Source organism: Protopterus annectens, chromosome 6.part0, assembly GCF_019279795.1.
Source record: "Protopterus annectens isolate FY-2018-M chromosome 6.part0, PAN1.0, whole genome shotgun sequence".
Taxonomy (NCBI): domain Eukaryota; kingdom Metazoa; phylum Chordata; order Ceratodontiformes; family Protopteridae; genus Protopterus; species Protopterus annectens.
This window is the reverse complement of record NC_056737.1, coordinates 1,047,158,571-1,047,173,227: the sequence shown is the minus strand read 5'-3', so window position 1 is coordinate 1,047,173,227 and position 14,657 is coordinate 1,047,158,571. Positions and strand designations below refer to the sequence as shown.

At 37.3% G+C, this 14,657-nt stretch overlaps 1 long non-coding RNA gene across 1 annotated transcript; it reads right to left on the bottom strand.

The window, feature by feature from the left end:
- Nucleotides 1-2,776: 2,776 nt before the first annotated feature.
- Nucleotides 2,777-14,066, bottom strand: LOC122804087. The gene is made up of 3 exons (XR_006365171.1): nucleotides 13,981-14,066; nucleotides 9,807-9,882; nucleotides 2,777-2,928 (listed from the first exon to the last, which is right to left on the bottom strand). It is a non-coding gene; the product is annotated as an uncharacterized LOC122804087 (long non-coding RNA).
- Between the last annotated feature and the right edge of the window lie 591 nt (nucleotides 14,067-14,657).

Sequence of the window (14,657 nt, the reverse complement as noted above, 5' to 3'; positions counted from 1 at the left end):
CTGCTTGTTCATGAACCTGTCTAACCTAAGTTTACCTTTTGTCTGGGATATGCCTTTATCTTTCCCTATTTATATATTTTGCCTCTCTCTGACCCTGTTACCAGCCCATACTAATCTATCCACCTATCTGTATGCTTTACTGTTCCTTGTTCCTTATTAAACGATACCTCTCATCCTTCAGCCAGTCTGATGTTTACTACTTCCTTCTCTGTCATGTACTCCTGCCTGTTCTTGCCTCTGTTATTTTTACAGAACTGTGTCGTTTTCTCATTCACTTATCACATTATGGTCTCTGTAATCAAATTTGTTATGCTTATCATGTTAAACTGTATGATTGTTACATTAGTTCATTATAATCACCAAATTTTACTGTAGTTATTTGTAGCCCTTGTGGGCAGGGCTGTGGCTGAAAAAAGGTCCAAAAGGATTAGCCCATTTACCCTGTTACAAATGAATGACTAAACATATAAACAAAACTAATAAAAGAAATGGCTAGGAGTTTTTGTAAAATTAGAGCAGGTCAGATTAATGTGTGTGTGTGTGTGTGTGTGTGTGTGTGTGTGTGTGTGTGTGTGTGTGTGTGTGTGCGTGTGTGTGTGTTTATATGTTTGTGCGCACATTCATATGTGTGCATGTTGTGTGAATGTATGTGCATCTGTGTGTGCCTGTTTGCTTGTATGTATGTGTGTAAGTGCACATGTGCGTTTACCACTGACATAAGAGGAACATTGAAATAAAGAAGTATGAATGTGTGAGCATTTTAGTACAGATCAGCAGGTCAGGGAATGAGAAAATTCAAAACCATAATTAAACACTTTATGTAAAAGTGTACCTGTCAGACTGCTCTGTGTAGTGTTGATACGCATGAAGTTGATCACGTTACCTAAAATAAATTAGATACCATTGATAATTATGCATAGCAGTTGAGATATGGGGTGATGATTGAGCTGGGGTGGTGGAGTGAGTCTTACATATAAGGTAATTACATTATATTCAGGGAGGTAGTGCAGAACTTGAGTGACATTAAATAAAAATGAAAGTCTGTATCAAGGAAATGTAGTTTTTGCTGAATTATTTCACCGTGTAGGCATCTACTTAGCTAGCCTTCCCTTTATGTTATTATTTATTTTACATTTGTTGACTGGGCTAGTCCGACTTGATACATGTCCATTTTCAACGGAGGCCCGGGGAGAAATGCTCCAAGGTAAACAGATACAATACAAAAAACAACAAAGACATATTACAGAATGGTATTTACAAAGAATGCAAGGCAAACATGAATAGATACATTCACAGGTAAGAGATACCCCTGATTACAGTCAGGGGAAAAATTAGCAGTCAATTTTTTTAATAGATTATTCATGTTCATGATGAGAGTTAGCCAGGCTTGTTGCAGTGGCAAAGCCAGTTTAGTGCCAGATGTTGTTTGAGTCTAGTTTTAAATTGGCCTAGGGAGGAGAGCTTTACTGAAGTTGTTTGGAATTTTTGTGTCCCCTGAGCTCTTGACTGTTAACATTTTCTACCTGTTTTGAGTCCCATAGTAAGCCACATCCAGTGTGACAGTAATGCACATTGCAGTTCTTTTATTAATTTTATTCATAAGTATTCCTTTTCCAAATGAAGTGGGACATTTGTTTGTGCTACAACATTTTTTTTGGCAAAACAAAACATACCCAGTACAAAGGTACAAAGGACAGTTGTTCAGTTGTTTGCCTGAATAAAAGTTTATTCTTGTAGCATTTCTGTTCCTTATTCTGTTTGTTTTGTATAACATTTAGGTACAGAATAACACATTTTTTTTTTTTTCAACTATTACTTATATACAATAAAATTTTTTCTAAAAAAAATCTCAGGACATTTGCCATTTTCTCACAATATTTTGCAGGACACAACTGCCCAAAGAGGGACTGTCCCTTGCAAAGTGGGACAGGTGGTAACCCTATTCATAAGGGCAGCCTGTTGTTGTTCTCAAGTGTAGAAAAGGAAGTCACTAGTTTGAATAGTATTATTTATCTAGAGAATGAAGCTAAGAAACATTGAATCTACTACTGCATCTGCTGAAGCAACACAGGTCAGGCTATTGTGTTGGGGTGCCCTACTGTTTGTCATCAGAGAGGTGACTGACACCCTAAATGTCCTGTCACAGTTGCAGATGCAGCGAGGAGTAAGAAGGTGAACGTTGCATTTTCATCACTTTCTCCCTCTCCTACAAGTTTTTTCTGATGTTGGATTTGTTATAGCTCAGGGGTGCTGGTGGCAGACAGAGGAGTATTTCCTCTGCAGAAAAAAAAAAGTTTTTTTGCATTTTGTGACACTGGGGATGCCACTGTTTTGACTAGTGGCCTTCCAAAGTTTCAGATGTTTTTGGGCTTCAATAATTGCGTATCAACTAAATGGGATGTGAATATTCATAGTAACCCCTTTTGTGTTGTCCTTCAGACATGTCTATACAAGAGTGCAAATTAGATTAAATTAAATTACAGTCAGAGATGACTATAAAGCTCCAGATTTTGAAGGAAGTGAAAGTAAAGCCTCCTAAGAGTTGTATGGTAGATTAGATGGTTGGCATTACAATAAAGACAGAGGTTATGTAATGTGTTAAGAATTAGTGTGGATCTGAGTACGTACCATCAGTGAATGCCCCCCCCCCCCACACACACAAATAGAAGGTAATTGATCAATGTAGGGCAACATTGTCTTTGAACTGCACTGTTATGGTGACATGCTTTAAAATATTAAAGGTAACTACATACCAAACCTTATTTCTTACCTCAGCATTATAAAAAGATAACCCTTTATCATGGTAGAAATATGATTCTCCATTAATTTGAAACTGAATTGGCATCTTCATTTCTTCCTCATCTTTGCCTGGTGCAACACGTTCTCCCACGTTGTCATCCAAGTTAAACTGCAGCTGATCTTCTAAAGCTAAAGAAAACAGAATTACTCTTGTAAGATTCCAGGCTTTGGAGAATAAGTATATGAATTCTTCAGATCACAAGGAAAAACGTGCAAAAAGCACATACCATGCTTTTTGTACTCAAGATAGTGCTCAAAAAACTGTATATATGTAAATAGTATTATCAGCAGGAAAGTTATGATCATAATGTTTTGTCTTGCCATTATTAATGGTGCGTACAAGTGGAATACATAGTATAAAACATCTTCTAGTTGAGCAGCTTGGTTGCTTTCTCAGATTTTAAGGACTCATACCTCTCAACCTCTTAGTGCAAAGAATCTGGACAAAGCCTGACAAAATGGGGGGACAAAGGCCCAAAAATAGGGACATATTTTAAATATTCCTCATATAACCTTAGAAAGTTGCTAGAGTAACAGACTTTGTGTTAACATACATTTTCTGAAGGATATGAAGTCTGAAACTCAAATGTATGTCATTATTTGGTGACTTCAGTCCTCAGACCTTCCCTGTGATTTGCCAGAAGGCTATAAATTTTATGAGGAGCACACCAAAAATATGAGGCAAAAATCTGGACAGTCTATGAAAATCTGGGCAGTTGAGAGGTAGAGCATTTTGCACAAAGTATAATTTATTTATTTATTTAGTTAATTGACATTTGTTTACAGGAAAACCAACTTGGAATGAGCCAATTTTCAGTGGAAGCCCATGGAGAAACCTTCCAGATACATATCTTTTATAATATGTTATAAAATGCAAACAATCTTTATAAAGAGCATAGCAGCAGGATCTTACAGTTATGAGAAGGTGGACATCAGATCCCTGGCCTGAGTTTTTCAACATTATTTCCCATTGTGGCCACTATACCATGACTTACCAAAGGTCCTAGTAAGTTATGATGGATTCAGTAACCAGGAATTCAGTCTATTAGTCTAGACCAAATGGATTTTGATTATTACTTTTTATCAAGGAAAACCTTATACTTTCTCTTGGAGACATGATCAGTTCAATAAAGGATGTGAGTAGGAAAAAAGAGATATAATCACTCATAAAATAGATGTACACAGTTCTTGAAGCCTCATGTGCAACTTAAGTTTCTTTATAAAAAAAAAAAAACTATGGATGACCCTTGTGTGATTGTCCCAGCTGCTCTTTGGATGCAAAAACAGTGATTCTGAATAAAAGTGTGAGTAGGATTCAAACCAGGTTTGATTATAGGTTGCACATATATAGTAGTTTGAGTATTAGGGCTATTAACTATCAAGCCCTCATGGTACAGTACCAGGGAGAAATCTTGAAGCAAATACATGACTTCATGACTTATTTCTTTATTTGCTTTAATTTCAGAGAAAGACATGCTAATGTTTCCCCTCAAGAAAATATACCAAAATTGGTGCTAACAGGTAACAAGGTGGATCCTCATACCACAAATTGGGACTGTTGCCAGCCTTACAGGTGCTGCTTCAGGATCTGTGTTACAGAGACACACATGGCTCAGGGTACTAGACACACATGGCTCAGGGTACTAGACACACACACAGCTCAGGGTACAGCCCTACCCTGGACATGCTAACAGCCCATTTCCATATTTCAGAAGAGGAGCATCAGTCAATCACACCCCAGAACTTAATGCAACTGCAGTTCCAGAGTCTATTCCAAGTACTCCAAAAATGAGTTAATAAGATTCCAGAGTCTATTCCAAGTACTCCAAAAGTGAATTAATAAGATTGCAGAGTCTATTCCAAGTACTCCAAAAGTGAATGAATAAGATTGCAGAATGAATAAGATTGCAGAGTCTATTCCAAGTACTCCAAAAATGAATGAATAAGATAGCAGAGTCGATTCCAAGTACTCCAAAAATGAATGAATAAGATTGCAGAGTCTATTCCAAGTACTCCAAAAATGAATGAATAAGATTGCAGAGTCTATTCCAAGTACTCCAAAATTGAGTTAATAAGCACTGTACTTTGAGAAAAGGCCATGAGGATATTCAAAAGATGAACAATAAGTAAAAAGGACAAGGAAACAGGTCAAGGCAGCTGCAACATACGTCTCAACTGTACAGATTTTCACAGAATGCCCAGATTATTGGCTCATATTTTTAGTCTGTTGCCCATAAAATTTGTGGTTTTCTGGCAAATCACTGGGATGTTCTGAGGACTGAAGTCACTAAATAATGACATAAATTTGAGTTTCAGACTTCAAATCCTTCAGAAAATGAATGTTAAAACAAATCCTGTTACTCTAGCAACTTTCTAAGTTTATAAGAACAATATTTAAAATATGTCCTTATTTTTGGGCGTTCTTCCCCCCATTTTGTCAGGCTTTGTCCAGATTTTTTGCAGTAACAGTTTGAGAGGTATGAGCTGCAATGTCTCATAGGTGCAAGAAATGTGAGACATCTGTTTACTGATTACAACCACTAAGTCCCTGTCTTGTGGCTAATAATTAGGAATGCACATCAGACACTGCTACATTGTTAAAATGGAGAGATTCATTGTAACAATTCCATTCTCCAAAAACATTCCTCAATTGCTCATGCAGAGGCACAACCTTGTTTTCTGACTCAAGCAACTAACATGATCGGTGAAAAGATACCTGATGTTTCCATGAAAACCAAAGTAATAGACTGAATGGAAGTACCTCTAAGTATATAATACTTTAAGTAAATTATACCAGTGTTAGCAAGGAGGAAGTAAGGATAGCTATGAAGAAAATGAAGAATGGAAAGGCTGTTGGCCCAGATGACATACCTGTGGAAGCATGGAGGTGTTTAGGTGAAATGGCAGTGGAATTTTTAACCAGATTGTTTAATGAAATCTTGGAAAGTGAGAGGATGCCTGAGGAATGGTGAAAAAGTGTTTTGGTACTGATTTCTAAGAATAAGGGTGATGTACAGAGCTGTAGTAACAACAGAGGGATTAAATTGATCAGTCACAGCATGAAGTTATGGGAAAGAGCAGTGGAAGTTAGGTTAAGAAGGGACGTGATGATTAGTGATCAGCAGTATGGTTTCATGCCGGGAAAGAGCACTACAGATGCAATGTTTGCTCTGAGAGTGTTGATGGAGAAGTACAGAGAATGTCATAAGGAGCTGCATTGTGTTTTTGTAGACTTAGAGAAAGCGTATGACAGGGTGCCTAGAGAGGAGTTGTGGTATTGTATGAGGAAGTCAGGAGTGTCAGAGAAGTATGTAAGAGTGGTACAGGATATGTACGAGGGTAGTGTGACAGTGGTGAGGTCTGCGGTGGGAGTGACAGATGCGTTTAAGGTGGAGGTGGGGTTACATAAAGGATCAGCTCTGAGCCCTTTCTTATTTGCAATGGTGATGGACAGGTTGACAGACGAGATCAGACAGGAGTCCCCGTGGACTATGATGTTTGCAGATGGCATTGTGATCTGTAGTGAGAGTAGGGAACAGGTGGAGGAGACCCTGGAGAGATGGAGATATGCTCTAGAGAGAAGAATGAAGGTCAGCAGGACTAAGACAGAATATATGTGTGTGAATGAGAGGGAGGATAGAGGAATGGTGAGGAGGCAGGGAGTAGAGGTGGCGAAGGTGGATGAGTTTAAATACTTGGGGTCAATAGTTCAGAGTAATGATGAGTGTGGAAGAGAGGTGAAGAAGAGAGTACAGGCAGGATGGAGTGGGTGGAGAAGAGTGTCAGGAGTGATTTGTGACAGACGAGTACCTGTAAGAGTGAAAGGGAAGGTCTACAAGAGGGTAGTGAGACCAGCTATGTTATATGGGTTGGAGACAGTGGCAATGACAAAAGGCAGGAGTTTGAGCTGGATGTGGCAGAGTTAAAGATGTTAAGATTTGCACTGGGTGTGACGAGGGTGGGCAGAATTAGGAATAAGTATATTAGAGGGTCAGCCCAGGTTGGAAGGTTTGGAGACAAAGCCAGAGAGGCAAGATTACATTGGTTTGGACATGTGCTGAGGAGGGATGCTGAGTATATTGGGAAAAAGATGCTAAGGATGAAGCTACCAGGTAACAGGAAAAGAGTAAGGCCTAAGATAAGGTTTATGGATGTGGTGAGAGAGGACATGCAGGTGGTTGGTGTGACAGAGCAAGATGCACAGGACAGGAAGAAATGGAAACAGGTGATCCGCTGTGGCGACCCCTAACAGGAACAGCTGAAAGAAGATGATGATACCAGTGTCACTGAACACTGATCACATACTCATGAAGTAGATAAATCAAAAGTACTGTAGAAAAGAGTAATTGTACCTTTTTTTGCAATCATTCCTCACTGATGTTTACAAAAACATCTAAGGTAGTCTCTGGATTCTTCTTAAGTATCAATAAGAAACTCAGATAACAAGCCCTTAAAATCTAAACACTTTGCAGAAGAATTCAGAAAAGTTCTTAAGGAGTCCAGTAATGCATCCAAACAACCATGCTCCATGCTTACCCATTATCTCACATGACGACCTCCCAAATACTCAGCAAACCATAGCTCCCCTTGGAGTCTATCCTAGTATCAACTAATGCAGGCCATGATCTCCTCTTCAAACTCCCTAACAGAGCATCTTCAAATCTGCATTTATTACTCACTCAATTCCTTCAGGACACGTACATTCTTTCATATAGCCTGAATTCTAATCTATTTTAATACCACTTCAGCTATCAATCAAGCCACAAAAAAAAAAAAGAAAACTCATTTTCTAACTTTGATAAAGGACTTCTAACTTGGGCTGTATTCAGGCTCTCAAGAAAGCCTTTTCAGTTGGCTACACTCTCCTTATAAAACAACTTTCTTATCCTAGCTTTGGAAGTGTTTATCTTGGCATCCAAACTATCTCTATGATTGGCCTTTTCAACTCAAACTGAAAAGTTCTCTGTCCTGTATAATGTACTTCTTCTATGTAACAATACAAGGTTCCAGTCTTAGAACTATCTTTTTCTCTTTCAATACATGGCCACAGGACCTTTATCATATAAACATAACATTTTACTGTGATGTTGTCCTTCTGTATGTGCTAGTAGCATAGCCACTCTACAAAACACATTTCCTACTAGTTTTCCCAGCATTATCTCACAGTAAACTGATGTAAAATTAAAACATTATTGGGAGCCGCTCAAAAGACTCATTAACTGCCCTCCATTGTCTATCATCAACCTTAAGACAGCCAAGTAGACCAAGCAAGTGCCTACAACTATGTATGAATATTATATGAAGCCCATTTTTTCAGTTCTCACACTGATTTAATCATATTCAAAGTACTACAACAACTATCATACAGGTTCATGCATCTCCTCACCCCTGACACACATTACTACATGATGGAAAATATTGTGAATTCTAAGCTCGAATACTGTTTTTGCCTTAGGTAAAATAAAATAAAATAAAAATTGCCTTATATGGAAAATACTTGACAAAATATGCATGCCAGAGCACACTGCTATAACTTAAGTCCTCTCCACCATTGCACTTAATGTCAGTGTTATGGCCTCACTTCTAACAGTTGCTACTGTCTATTAACTACTTTTTCTAAATGTCTGCTCTCCTATTACTCATCTCCTAAATGCAACTAATAATTATTACCCATAACACAATACTGACATGAATATTACCACTCCACTAAGACCCATTTACCTTACGCGGCCAGAGAAGGCTTTCCACAAACTGATTCCTGCTGTACAGATGTTGGTCCCTCTTAAAAAAGATTATCTTTCTTGTTCCATTTTCAAATGCTTCCAGAAAGAACACTATTTCAAGTTAGTGCAATCTCACTGCTTTGAAATACCTCCTCTGTACAGTCCCCAGAATATAGACCATAGTACTCTGCTTAAAATTAAGAATTTATGTTACCACATGATGCTTAAGTTTTTAGTATATAATATAAACAGTGTATATAAGCACACTAGTTCTTTTTTGTAACCTGTGATATTGCTGTTTGCCTTAACTAAATGATTATGATGTAATTATTTTATTTGTAGACACATTATATCACAGTACTTAATTCACATCTACTGCTATGTCTGCTTGATACTCAGGATGGACTTCTGATTCATTTGCTGCATTTTAGCCCATCATACCTCTCAACCTCTCAGTGCAAGAAATCTGGACAGAGCCCGACAAAATGAGGGACAAAGGTCCAAAAATAGGAACATATTTTAAATATTGCTTATATAAATGTAGAAAGTAGCTAGAGTAACAGGGTTTGTTTTAACATGTGTTCTGAAGGAGTTGAAGTCTGAAACTCAAATGTATGTCATTATTTAGTGACTTCAGTCCTCAGCTCATCCCAATGATTTGCCAGAAAAAATGAAAATTTTATGAGGAACAGACCAAAAATATGAGCCAAAAATCTGAACATTCTGAGAAAATCTGGACAGCTGAGAGGTATGACCCAGATTGTGGATAAAGAGGGCTGTTTGGCTAGTCCACTTACCTATTCAACAAATGTAAAATAAATAAATAAGACAGAAGATATATATAGTTAAATAGAGACTGTAGATTTCAAAAGGCATTACCTTGGGGAATCTGAGTATATGGTAGAATCACCTTGACATTGTCTCAGCTGGAGGAAAAGGTGCCTGATTATTTTGTGCACAGTTGATTGTTTAGAGGTGAGGACTGATGGTGAGTATACAGATGTTCCTAAAAAGGAATTGATGTTAAGTAAAATAATCATGTCAGATTACATGTGGGAAGGATCCTAATTTCAGGGAAAGGATTGGATACCCATACAAAACAGATTGTTTTATTTAAGTATTTGCTGCTGAGGATAACAGAAGTTGACAGTGTTCAAAGGGTTTAGATTTCTTTAAGACAAAACAGGTGCGTGAATATTGCTTTAACTGTAATTTATTTTGCTGACAGCAACAACTGCATTACAGAATCAGAATATGGGCACTGATGGTGTTAAACATTCCTACCTGAAGGAGAGCAATGAGCAACAGCAAACAGTCCGAGGTGGAGGAGGAGGAAGAACATCTTCATCATACTGGATTCCTGCAAAAGAAAGCAACACAAGATCAGAAGAGAACAGAACATTGTCACGTCATCAGCACACAAAACATACAATACATCAAATCTGAACCATGGGCTCATGGTATTTGCTTATTTATTTTACTTGTAATATTCATAAATAGCCATTGGTCAGTATTACCAATACAAAAATTTATTTTATTTTTTGCAGGGAGGGGATAGTGCATTTTCCTCCCTCATGGGGTCTGTTTCCTAACAGCTTTTGCTTAGGCCTTTATCTGTTGAGGAATCTGCAGTGTCCTACAAGATACTGTACAGTAATTCATAGTTGTTACACGGAGATGATTTATTGGTATATGTATGTCAGAATGAGGACATGCTCCTCAGTGAAATTATATCTTAGTAATTATTGAAAATATTAATATTTGGACTGATAGCTGTTTTGGACTGCTGAAATAAGGCACAGGCAGTAACACAAGTCTTGCATTGCCCTACATGGTGGGAAAGAATTGTTGGTATAAACAGTCCAAACTTACTAATCTTCAAGAATACTTGAAGGACTTACTGCCCTGTTGACTCCTCCTTTGTATATTTACTGTTATGGCATTTTACACTACAGTACGTTCTGTATCAAGCCTCAAATCTCCCAACCTGCATAGCAGATGATTTCCTTTTTAATGCTGAACACATCAATATATTCTACAAAGTAATTCAAGTTCTCAGAAATATAGATGCCCATCAGATAGAAAATGTAATTTGACAAAGTAGAAAAGGTTTACTTCAAGAAGCAGAACAGAGTAATGACCCAAAGTTCTGCCGTATTCCAATATTGTTAGATTCACTGATGGTGTATGCGATTCTTTACACAAACTTCATCTTTCTTTAATTTCTGCATGAAACTGAAGGATATAATATGTCTCTACAGATGCTATAAATTATGTATTTCATTATGGAAATCCTACTCCGTATGATCCATTTGAGACTTAACTATCATGACAAAAAATGGACTCTATAAAAGTTTGAAGTAGGTGTTTCAACAGACATTCAGTTCAACTCATAATTTTCATTTTGTAGCAATAATCTCAGCAAGAGGGACTTGTGCAAGTAGAGGCCCTAATATGCATTAGAATACAACTTTTTTCTCACTGAAGGGGTATTTATTAGAACCAGTCCACCATTCAAGCTTAAACTGTTCTCTGATCCTACTTTAAAGGAATCTGCACATTTACCAGTATTTTGCTAAAACCAGAAAAGCAAAGTGAAAAACTATTGTGCCTCCTGGATGTGTAAACATGTTTCCCATGTCATATGGAGATAACCAATATCTTCACAAATACTGATCAACTCTTTATGTGATACATGAAGAAGAACCAGGGCACAGCTCATTTTACAACCAGACTTTTTGCCCATTTTATTTATGAAACATGGATAATTTTCAGACTCCGCGTGAGAGCACTGTCTGGGTAAGTAACTTCCTTAGTCACACAGTAAGCAGTGACTACCAGGTACATTGATTAATGAAGGAACAGTTCACATCATGCTGTCAGAATTAAATTAAATCCTTTTAACATTTATTTGCTCTGTGATTGTCCAATGTATTCATGGACAATAGAAGGGTATTCTTTACCCAGAAAGCTCAGATGTAACTGCATAGTGTTTGAGTACCATTGCATAACCCGATACAACAGTAACATTAGACCCTTTACCATCTAAGGAGAACAGAACAATAGCATGATTGGAACAACTGAGTTACAAGCAAGGCAATTGGGTTTGTCATGTCATACTTTAGTACAGTGGAGTTAAAAGCATGAGGTTTCTGTGAGAGCACTGAAATGTAACATTGTATCAGTGCTTAGTGATTACAGTTATATTATCTGAGCAATGCAGAATAAAGCTTCTAGCGTACATTGGTTTTAATATTTAGTGTCATAAACTAAATGAATTCATTGAGTTGTTCCTCATTGCATGCAACAAAATACATAAAGTGCTCAAGAGTTGTAGGTCATACATAACAGTGTAAGAGTGGTAGTTATATAACTGAAGCAGGAACATGGGCAGCACCAAGTGGGTTCACTTTGTTTAGAATGCATGCAAATGCAGTGAAAGAAAAAAGTAGGATATACAAACCATACTGGAATCGATGGAGATCTGCCTTTGGTGAATTTTAGAAGTAATTGTACAAATTGATATATTACATGCAATAACAAAGAAATGGGTAAAGAAAAACATCAGTCATACATAACACTGCCAGCTATACTTGTTAAAGAGATCTAAAAGAATAAATAAAGCCTACGACCAATATACTAAATAAATAGTGAATATAAAAGTATGGTACTTTATTTACAGACACAAGAGGACTTGTTTATTTTAGTTAAAAATGCATTGTGGTACTGTACTTGCAGACATAGAAAGAATTGCCTAGTGAGGTTAAAAGAAGGCAAAGAAGAATACAAAAGTGTGGGGCACAGAATAAGTTTGGACATCAGTACAGCTGGTAGAATGACTGGATATTTATTTGACCCAAGTTCAGTTTTGACAGTATGTTTGATTTTGTCAATATTATTTTAAGGCAATAAGAACAGTAAGCAGTATAGAAAGATTCTTAATGTGTGCAGGAAGTGTGCTCATCAAGGAAGAAAGTTTTCAAGCATTGATTCAACAGAATTATGTGCTTCCATGAAGTGGAACCTGGATACAAGCAGCCTTCAATCTGAGAGGACCACCAGTCAGGCATTCTGTGATAATACTGTTTGGTTCCTGATTTGTTTTGTCTGGAGATACGACTATATCAGTGCACTGTAGTCTGAGATTGAGAAGGAACCTTCCTGTTATTCGCCCAGGCCTTTGCTTTAAAAAACAGGGTATTTATGTTGCATGGCTCCACAAAGGGATTGTTATACTAACTACATCTGAATTATGTGTGGGCAGACAAGTTTAATAAACAAGAGGTTAGCAGGTGATCAGCTGGGTCATTGATGAAGGATAGAATGGTATGGGAGAGGGTGATGTAATCGGTAATATACAGGTGAAAAATGATAGCAGGTCAGCAATGAAACTTAGGATAATACTAAATCAAAAGAATGTTGAAGAGGTTTAATCAAGAAAACAGTGAAGACAAGCTTTTGAGGAATGGAGAGTTACTACTTTAGACAGTGCGTAGCAATGACAGGAAATTATATTGTAAGGGGGAACTGTAACAGTCTGGCAGAATGAAGGGGACTGGATATGGGGATAGGGAGTCTGAACCCTTATCAGCCTAATGAGTAGCAGAAAGCAACATTCAAGTACCTGCGGTGTTTAGCAACAGAAAAAGTTATACTCATGGAGTCAACCAACAAGGATCAAGAAAACTGGTACTTCATAGCTTATATTATATTGCAGCAGATCTACTAATGGCCACATCAGGATAACTGCTAGTTCATAGTTTGACTTAGATAAGTACAGCCACTGGCCATCTCTCTGCAAGCAGTAATCAGGGTGGAAGAACCTGGTAACTTCAAGCCAGGAGAGATACATATAGGAAGTAACTAATGTATAATGAGAAAGTGTAACAGAAAAAAAATTACTAGTAGATGAAATGCTGTGGTTACAATAAAGCATAAAGCAGGTTAACAGGGCAGACTATATGATACAGACAGTACTATAAAAAGGTGGAAAACCTATAGCTTAAAGAATGCAGCAAAAGAATTCATAGTGCAACCAAAAATCAAGAGATAATAAAATATTTAACATGCAAACAGTTATAGTCAGACTTATACTTACTGACATGGACATCATATAGAAATACACATAGCCAGCCTTAGGCATAGGCCAACTAGGTGGCCGCCTAGGGTGCCACTCTAGCAGGGGCACTTTTCCAGTATTTATTTGGTGTAGGTAGACCAGGATGGGGGCACCGGCTGGTGTGGTGGGGGCACCATGGAGCCCTTTTGCCTAGGGCATCAGCTGACCTAAGGCCGCTCCTCAAATACCACACAGGTGTAAAACACTGGCTGCCAGAAGTAGGCTCACACAGACATGATAGCCTAATAATAGGCTATTAAAAGAATACTAAAACTTTTGCTAATAAATATAGTAACACTAATTAATACAAAGTAAGTCAACAGAGAATAAATATCTTACCTGAAGAAGAGTAACTTTCTGTGAACTCGATCGGGCAATAGCTTACTGCATTCTTATGTGATATTTATTTGGTCTGATTGGGGAACCTGTGGACAAGAATACTTCTGATTAAAACCCACATGTTTTCAGGAAGAGTTGTCTGATAACACCACAATTATGAAATGGAAGCTTGAATCTTGAAAGTTACTAGAAAAATTATTTAACTTACATAACTGATTACACTTGCAAAAGCCAGTCTTTTATATATATGTATATACAAATCTATGTTCCCTAAAAGTAAATTATAGAGAAAGATGATACTCTAACAACTAAAGTCCATTTTACACATTTCTGTTTTTCTAGTCAGTAGAATTTGTGACCACATCATTAATTATTAACAAAAGGAGGTTATGTGGACATTGCAGGAATAAAGTAACTGGTGTATAAAATTATAGTAATTTAAAACTTGTCTTTTCAAGAAATATTGCAAAGTATCTCAGAAGAAAAGTGCTACTTTTTGCAAGGTAAAACTTGTACAGCTGAGTCCATTCCCACTGGGTCATTTAAGGGAGATGTAAAAGTTCAAGAAATTAATAAGGACACAAAAGTTCAGATTTAGTGCAGGATTTGTAAAGTGATGGATCTAATTGAGCACAAAAAACACACAGATAAGTGTGAGATAGTAAACAAAGCTAAAA